The sequence below is a fragment of the Telmatherina bonti genome, assembly GCF_933228915.1.
Source record: "Telmatherina bonti genome assembly, chromosome: 21".
Lineage (NCBI taxonomy): Eukaryota > Metazoa > Chordata > Actinopteri > Atheriniformes > Telmatherinidae > Telmatherina > Telmatherina bonti.
Genome location: NC_136630.1, coordinates 30,348,793 through 30,358,661, shown reverse-complemented (window position 1 = coordinate 30,358,661; position 9,869 = coordinate 30,348,793).

Below are 9,869 nucleotides of genomic sequence, written 5' to 3'. Positions count from 1 at the left end.
ATGGGTGATATTTCCTGCTGAGTCTTTAATAGAGGCTATGGTATTTTTTTCCTCATTCATTTTTAACTGATTGGCTAAATATTTCCCAGACATGTTGGCATATTTAAAGTTCTCCAAGCAAAATCTTTGTGCTATAAACTGTTTTCTTCTCTACTATTTCATTTCGCTTGGCAATTCCTTATTTTATTCAAGATGTCATCTCTTGGGGAGATACCATTTACTTCCTCTAGGGTTTTAATTTCAGCTTCTAACAGTGATTTTCTTGCATTCTCATTCTTTTTCTTATAAGATGAAATACAGATTATTTGTCCTTGGATTACAGCTTTTCCTGCTTCCCACAACACGCACGCTAATGTTCCTGGAAGGTTGTGATTTTGCAAATACTTATTCCACTCTAAAAAAAAAAAAAAAAAAACTAAGAAAATCAGTATCTTTAAGTAACAATGTGTTGAATCTCCAGTTTTTAGATGGTGATGTGGCTTCCTTATTTATCAAAGTGAAAGAGACTGGTGCGTAATCACTCATAGTGATGGGGTGGTATAACATAGCATAATGCTGATGTTTAAGCCTGTCGTCTTTAATAAATGAAGCTACCCATCAACATGTATGAGTATTACAAAGATAAAAAAGACAAAACAAACAAAAAATAAACAACTGAAAAAACAAATCATCAGTAAACAGCCAAAAGGAAGAGTAGTGAAGCAAACTCATAAGATGTGTAACTTGCAGGCTTACTTGTGGTTCCTAGAGTCTCAAAGAGCCGAGCAGGAGGCAGAGCCTTTGGTTATCAGGCCCCTCTCTTATGGAATAAGCTCCCAGTTAGTGTTAGGGAAGCAGACACCCTCCCCACCTTTAAGACTAGGCTGAAGACTTATCTTTTTGATAAGTCCTATAGCTAGGGATGGTTAGCATCCCTTAGTTATGCTGCTACAGGTTTAGACTGCTGAGGGACATTTCCTGATACACTGAATTTCTCTGTCTCTCTTTTTATCTCTCTCTCTTATCCCCCCACACAGCAGAGGCAGATGGCTGCCTGTCCTTCAGTCGGGTTCTGCCGGAGGTTTCCTTTCTGTTAAAAGGGAATTTTTTCCTTCCCACTGTCGCCAGTGTGCTTGCTCAGGATGGGAGATTGACTTGCAGCCTCCAACTCATGCAACAACATGCAGATTTATACAAACATCCAGGTTTTAACAGAAAAAGAGGGAAATTGACTGGAATTTGCAGAGTATCATCGTAAATTATATACTCAAGAAACCAAAGCTACATTTGATGAAGTGAGGGAAAATCTGAAAAAACTGGATTTGCCGCAGGTGACTGATGCACAGAATGAAGGTCTCATCAAAGCAACTATTCTAGAGGAAATAGAAAATGCTATTAAAAATTTAAAACCTGATAAAAGTCCAGGAAGTAATGGATTTATTAGGGAATTTTATAAGGAATTCAAAGAATGTCTCTCTCCAATTTAACCTAATGCATACAACTATGCTTTATAGCAAAAAATATGGGCAAATTCATGGGTCAACTCGGTCATAACAGCCATACATAAAGAAGGTAAGGATCCATTACGATGTGATGGATACAAACCAATAACTTTGGTAAACGTGGAGAATGTTAAGTAGTATCTTAGCAAGAAGACTAGCCAAAATAATGTCTGATATTGAGGAACTAGATCAAACAGGTTTTATCAATAATAGAAAGTTGGCAATGTTAAACGTACTCTCGGTGTAATCGATATCATACAGAAAAATGACCAACAAAGTCTGATACTTACACTCAATGCCAAAAAGGCCTTCAACCGAGTTGACTGTGTGATGGCTGTGTCTACAGCCACACATAGGTGATATCAAATGCATTACACATACACTTAGATTTATTTTGTTTAACCAGGATTTAATTTGTAGACCAATATTTTTATCAGACATCCATTTCATGTAGCATCACAGCTATTCTGAAAAAGCGCGCATTTTAGTTTATGTTGTGATGGAATGGTTTTCATTTGTTTGTTCCTTGAATTCCAGCAGCTCCAGTCCCTTGGCTGGGAACCAGCAGGTGGCCACGGCGTGGAGCCAGCTAATTGGACCGAACCAGTGGCAGAGATGTGAGGGGGAATTTAGGGTTTTCTTCTGTTCATTTAGTTTGGTTTTTGTGTGTCATCCCCTTTGTCTGTTTTGTTTGGGCTGATCAGACACTATTTAAGTTTCCCCTTGTGTGTCATTTGTTAGGTCAGTTTGTTTCATTTTGTTGCTTGAATTACTTCTGTTATAAATTCTTTATAGGCCTGATTTATTCATTTATGTTAAAACAACTTTTTCTGTTTTTGGGTCAAAATAAAACCCCTTTTTTTTTTTTTTACTTTAAACCTGTGCCTGACTGTGCTTCACTGCTCGGCCCATCACACTGGACCATTATTTTCTAAATGAGCAGAAGTTTTGGATTTAGTGAGACCTTTATTTCATGGTTCCAAACTCTGTATATTACATCAAAAGCACAGATAAGTCGGTACATTATCACACACTTTTAAACTCCAAAGAGGAATAAAACAGGAGGATTTGTTATCACGGTAGCAATCAGGAAGAACAAGGATATTGTTGACATAGAAATTGCAAAAAAAAACTCACAAACTTGCTATGTATGCAGATATTATATTAAATCTTGAAGATTTTGAAAAGACCCTCCTTGCCCTTATGAAAACCACACAGGAGTATAGTTGTGTTTCGGAATATAAACTGCATAAAGACAAATGTGAAGATTTGAGCTATGGTAAACCAATTTCAGTTAAGTTGAAACAGATGTATCAGTGGCAATGGGATAAGGACAGAATAAGATACTTCAAAGTATAGATCCCAAAAGACACAGATCAGTTATATAACCTAAACAAATCCTAAATCCTAAAAGATTAAATCCAGCTAACAGTGACGTACTTGTCCTTGCGGCTCCATATACTTGTTCTGTTGTCAGAAACTGGTTCTTTTCAACAGTCCTCCTGAATGAACAGGTTGCTGTAAAACTGATCTCAGCCGGGTCAGTCATCGCAGTGCATTGATCTGTAAGAGCAGATCAGTGCAAACGCAAAGGCCGGCTATTCCAGATAAGAGTAATTGCAAAGTTGAGGCCATAGTGAGAGACTTTTGTGATATTTCCGCCGGACTGCTTTAATGCAATGTGTATAGTGGTTTGGACACATCATGTTTGCATCATTTACAGATTGTTAAAAAATGCTGTTGTTTTTTGTTTGGCCTTTTTTTGCAGGTAAGGGACCTTATAGCCTGGTGGTCTGTGCTTGTCGTTGTTGTTTTAACGTGAACGAGTTAAGGTGATGGAAATGTTGTGTGTATCCATTTATTCTTCTCTTCTTCAAAGCCTGCATAACAGGGAGAAGAATTTACGAATCCTTTGATAAAACGTGTTGCGGGGTTTCACCTCAGCAACATGTGGTTGCTCTTCTAGAGCTGTGTAGAACATATCAGAGGATGTTGTGTTTGTTGTGCTTTGGTTAGATGTTGCTGCTGGTTTGTTTGCATTGTCAGCAGCAGTTTTGTCAGCACAGGATGTAACAATCATCTCTTCTTCTAACTCACTGGGTTGAATGTCGGCCAGATTTTTCTGACTTAAGGTCTCAGACGGTTTACTACTGGTCACAGAACGGTGTTCCTGGTTTTTCAGAAGGTGATTAAATGTTTCAGTCAACTCGACCTGTCTTTTATGATGAACCTGCATCATCTCTATAAGATAGCTTACACCACCTTTGTTCTTGTCATATTCCTTTTTAACTTGTTGGTTGCTGGGAGAGACTTCTGCAGAAGTTACAGCAGTAACTCTGTTAGCATTGGTCCCGTCGCCTGTGAAGCTGCTAAAACTCTGACTGATTTTGGTGTTTCATCAGCAGAGGATGGAACAACTTTCTCAGTTTGTTTCTTACTTTGTTGAATCTCTGTTGGAATTTTCTGAGTTAAGGTTGCTAAAGGCTCATTATTTTCCTCAGAGTGGGTCTTCAAGTTCAAAAGTTCCATTGATTTCTTGCCTTGGCGTGATCTGATTTTCTGGATCCTCTGGAAGAACATTTACAATACTGCTGAATTTTTCTGAGTCCAAATGTTCATCTTCACCTTGAGTCTCTGACATATCTTACTGAGTTGGGGTTGCAGAAAGTTAATTATTTTCCTGACATAAGGAGTTGGAAGTATGAAAGGGTGAATGAGTGCTTCAGCAGGGGTGATCTGGTTTTCTGGGTCTACCTTTAACATCTCTTTGAGAAGACATATGAATCCATCCGTCTTCAGGTTCTGTGGGCTCGTTAGGCACTGTATGCAGCCTCTGCAGATCTTCCAGATTTACCTCGAATCACAAGATCTTCCTGGATGTCCTTTATATTCATCCGCTGTTTTCCATTTCCATTCTGAACCTTCATCTGTCTCCACAGAGTTAAAAGAAGTTTCTGTTTTGAGTCCTCTATCCAGTATGTAGGTAGGAATGACAGAGGCTGTGAATGTAATCAAATAGAATGAATTATTTTGGCGTGACGTGAAAAACTTTGTAATTTACGTCCCACTCTGTAATCCAGAGCGGGATCAGTGACTGATCTGCACATGCGCTGTTCATTGTGACTGTGTAGGTGGAGTTGTGCAGGTGTCCTCTCTGCTCCTCTGAGCTGCAGCTTCGGTAGGTAGCTCCCTATATATATTGAAAAAGAAACACCCACATTGCGGAGACATAATTGTATTTTCACCATATACTGTTGCATAAGAATGTCATTACTCCATGTAATATTTAGGATAACCATTCCTTGCTAAAAAGCTGAATGTTACTGATTTGGCAACGTAGCAGGACACGTAGCGTGGCAACGCTTTGTTTGGGGGGAGGCGGCTCTCTGCTGAGTGCGACTCTTGTTGCATTTAAATAAACTACGACGGCGTTCTCTAGCGTTATTTATTAAATAAAACCATGCCATCTCTACTGCACCGCCATTATTCAAATTGACCGGAAGCAAGCTCCCGCCTTTCCCCCCCCTCTCTTCCGCCGCGCTCCGGACAAGCGGCAAACGCGGCAGGAGCATTTTGGGCGTCGGACACAAAAGTGTCAGTTTAGTGACCAGCGTCGAGCGTTTGGTCTGAACACACCGTGACTGGACCTCCTGCAGCCGGAGCCGACTGAGACTGGCCGCCTGGGAGTGCTTTAGGACGGGGAGACACTCCCGCTGCTGCTTCGTGACAATAACTTTACAATATGTGCTTTAAAGTCAGTCGCCAAAACACCAGAAAAGTCTCCAATAACTCCAATATAAGTCACTAGATTTGTCGCTAGTCGCTTTTCACAAAAAGTCACCAACGGGGTTTCGAAAGTTGCCAGATTTAGCGAGAAAGTCGCCAAGTTGGCAACTGTTTGGATCTGGGCGCTGCTGCAGAAAAGCCAAGTTTACGGTTTTTAGCAGAGACATCATATACAGAGACGCATTGAGATACATTGATCAGATTAAAATAAGTAGATAAATCCAAATGCATCAATAAATAATCAAGCATGTTAGTATCAAATTCATTTCTACACTTATTTATATTGTAGGTACCTCCTGTCTTTGTTAAATAGCATTATAAAAATATTTCAGCACGTAGTTTTTAATGTTTGGCAGTGACCTGTATCATAACAACATCTCTGTCCTTTATAACAAAGCAAAGTGTAAAAAACTAGGTAAAAATGTGTGAAGTTATTGTGGTTGGACCAAGCGGCAACCTCCGGCGGTTAAAAGTGCATAAAACTGCAGTTCCCCTTTCATCCACTAGGGGCTGGCTCCAAAATAGAGCAAATCCTCATAGACTCCCGTGTTAAAAAGACCAACTTCAACATGTTTACAGCCTGGTTCAAAAATCCATTTTAGGTTTAATAGGTCAGGTTTACCTTTGTGACAACTGTGGGGGGAGTGAATTTTTTCTAACTTGCCCGTTTAAAAGTATTTTAAAAAGTATTTTAAAGGTATTTTTAATGTTTGGCATATTTAGGGGCGTGTCCTATTGATTGACAGGTACCAATCTCCGGCTTCAAGTCAGAAGAACGTATAAACAACCGCAGTTTTTAGCCGGTTAACAACGTGACTAAGCTTTAGCTGCTTACTTCCGTTAGCTGGTTAGCTCCTGTTATCTCGGGGTTAGCTCGGTTAGCTCTTTGCTCCAGAAAGCTCAGAGTTCGCTCGATGTCAATCATCCACCATGACGCTCCACCTCTCAGCTCCACCTCCACCTGGCTGTGCTACATGCTAATTTCAGATGTGCTCCATGCTAATGTCACTGTATTCAGTGGGATTTATATTATATTACATTATTGTATGATAAAAACTATAAAACCAAAAATATGAGAGGGGAACTTTGCTGACAATAACATGTCCACCACGAAAGAGTTGGGATATTTCTCTTTTTCTGTTTTATTTCTACTGATGTCTCACTGATGTTATCCTATATCCATCTGTGTTTTGTAAATCTTTTCATTAGAATTGTCACTGATCATGCAGTGAATTAATGTGACATAAAATTGATCGTCAATCAATGAGAATTGATTAATTATTACTAATAAAGTGGAATGCATCTGGAGGTTTATAGCAGAAAACAAGTGCAAGAGAGAACTGGAACTGAACTAGGAAAATAGAGAAAAAAATGTTTCAAATACAAAAGTTTCAATTTAGCTAAAATACACATTAAAAAACATAGATTCAATATCAGATAGTCATTCAAATTCAATTTTTTGAAGGAAGTATTCAAACTGAATAATTTCTATTGAAATATAAAGAATTCAGATTTGTTCCCGAGTGGCACAAAGTTTATCCCATGGTGCTGTAACGTGAAATGTTGCTTCAGAGCGACGTGTCGGATGAAAGAAAACTTGTGTCGTGTGGTTCCTCATACTTACGATGCTGCAGGGTAACAAAACATAAGTCTTGGATAATCAGATCTGTTTAGTCCATGAAGTTAAAGTGCTGAACCTGCAGGGGAAGCTGCCTGTGGTGGAAAGTAAAACACTAAAGAGCTGTTCAGAGATGAAGCTTACGCCGTTAAATGCAAAAAATACTGAAACTATTTACATCCTCATTGTATCCAAGGTTGTGTTCATGTCATTAAATGTCTTGTGCTGCACATTAAACTGCTGAAATCACGTCATTACACCTGTTTTAAGGTCATTGCATTGGCTTCCCGTGTGTTTCAGGATTGATTTTAAGCTTCTTTTACTCATTATAAATGTCTTAACGGTTTTGGGCCTTCTTATTTTTCTGATCTACTTGATAAGCCCTCACGGACCCTGAGCTCCTCTGGCGCTGGTTTTCTAGTCAGTCCTAAAGTCAGGACTCCTACCCACGGGGAGGCATCTTTTCAATATTATGGCCCCCGTCTCTGGAACAGCCTGCCGGAGGACCTGAGGGCAGCAGAGAACATTAATGCTTTTAAGAGCAGGCTCAAAACTCATCTTTTTAACTTAGTGTTTATTATATCAGTCTGGACATTTCATTTATTTATTTGGACCCAATTCTTATTAGGGATTTTTTTTTTATCTGCTTTTATAATCTTTATTGTGTCGTTTTTACTTGAAATATTTATTGTTTTATTATTACTACTATTTTATTTGATCTTTCTTTTAATGTATTTGATCATTTTTAGGATATTTTCCGGTGTTTCTTCAGAGGGAGCCCTCTGCACTGGGTGTCATAATGGCCGTGGCTGCGGGGGCGCCTTTCATGTCTAACGGTGTCCCTGGTACTGTGGTCTGGTCGACTCCTGGTGCAGATGGCTCCTGCCATGGTGTTCCTTACCAGGCTCATCTGTGCTCAGCAATATATAACTAGGTAGGTGTATGCGTGATGTTTAAGAGTAACGTTGAAAATGGATGTTGTTTGGGTGTGTGTATGGGTGTGTATGCGTTTGAGTGTGAGAAGGGAGGGGCTGATGAATTTTCTTTGTTGTTTTTATATCATGTAAAGCTCTTTGTGTTGCATTTTATTGTAGAAAAAGTGCTTTATGAAGAACGTTTGATTTGAACATACGTGGAGTGTGTTGCAGCCACTTTATTTACCCAGCTCCCTACAAGCCAGGGCTGCAGTCCCCTCCACTGCTTTGGCATTTCAGTCAGTTTTTGATAAATATCCTGAAACTCTGGTCCGAGTCATCCAGGTAAATCACAGCTGCAGGCTGTCCCGATCTGCAAAGCACAAGCATCTTTACACTTTACACACATCCATGTTTTAATGTTTGTTTTGATGCTGCAGATTGTTACGGTGCGTCTCCAGAGAGTGACCTTCCTTGCCTCTACCTCGGCCTCACCACCGAGCTCTTCAACCCGGTACTTCTGTTTTATTCCTCTTTTTCAAACAGGGATACTCGGAGACACTCCAGGGGTTACATGAGAAAATAGAAAAAGGGAGAATAGCTGGTTTTATTTTTTATATTTTTCTTACCTAATAGATGGGACTTCTGTTTGTATGATGAGGTTCAGGTGGTCAGGGTTACTACACACACATGGAAATTTTACTTCTAGATCTTAGAAAGTTACTCTCATCATAATGTGAAATACTGGATTTTCAGTTCCAGATAAAGGGGATGAAATATTGGTGATTTTTTTTTTAATCCACTGTAATTTGGAAGTGGTAATGCACATGTGCAAGATCACATTTATAATATAATATAATACAATACAATACAATATGAGATAAGATAATACAATATGATATAATTGTTAAAGATTCCCATTAGCTTTTGCGTAGTAGCAGCTATTCTTCCTGGGGTCCATACAGCTTAGATTATAATAATACAAAAAATATACATCCACACCAGTCATCATAATACACATAACCATCATAATGTACTGTTGTGGGGAAAAAGAAGTTAAAAATGAGTCTTGATGAGAAAAATCCAACTGAAGTTTATTCCGATGCATAAGGAGAGCTTTCACTAGGGTGGCCACCCGTCCCGTAAAAATGCCGAAACGTCCTTTAATTGACAAACGTTGCATCCCGGATTGAACCAATATGGGACGCACTTTGTTCCGTACTCATAACTTTCCAGCAGCTACACATGTCACAAACACACATCAATACTCAATCTAAAAACAATGAACGACGTAAAACACAGAAAATACAACAGCCAGCAAAAATGTTCTTTTCCTGCAGGACCTGCGCAGGTGCTGCCTCCTCCCCTCTGCACCTGCGTGTCGGACAGTCACGGTTGCCTAGAGACAGACATGACTCACGCACGCTCCTCAGAAGACGCGCCTTTTAACGAAGTTAGCTTCCGATTCGTAGTATGTGTAAAGGGCAATTCCACTGAATTTTTCGGAAACTAGACCACATTAGACCAGGTCCTGACAAAAATCTACAACACTTAGACTCTTCAAACCTGGACTAAAATGTTCCACATACTATGCAGATTCATTAAAACAAAGTCTCGGATTTATGAAACATTTATTTATTTCTTGGAGATAAATATGTTTTAGAGTTATTAGAAAATCATATGAGTCAAATCTCATTCTTACTTGTTTGCCCCAGTATATCTGGAAGCGTAACATATTAAAACCTTGCTTTCATTTATCCACAGCGCTGCAGTCGGTGAGCCTACATGCTACAGGATCAGAGGCATACAGGGCTGACAACTGCTTCCTTGCAAATGAGCTTGAAATCATTTTAAGCATTTATTTATTTATTTTGCATGTAATCTTCACTGGCTTGAAAACACACTTACAGCTCAGCAACGCTGCTTCTGTGTAAGAAACAGATTATAAAATTGATCTGATGCTGTAATCTGACACTTTTTTTTTTTCTAGCAAGCAGTGGCTCATAAGAGTGGGCAGATTGATCCTAAATCAGTGTTATAGATCCCCAGGCTAGTATCAATATCATTTAA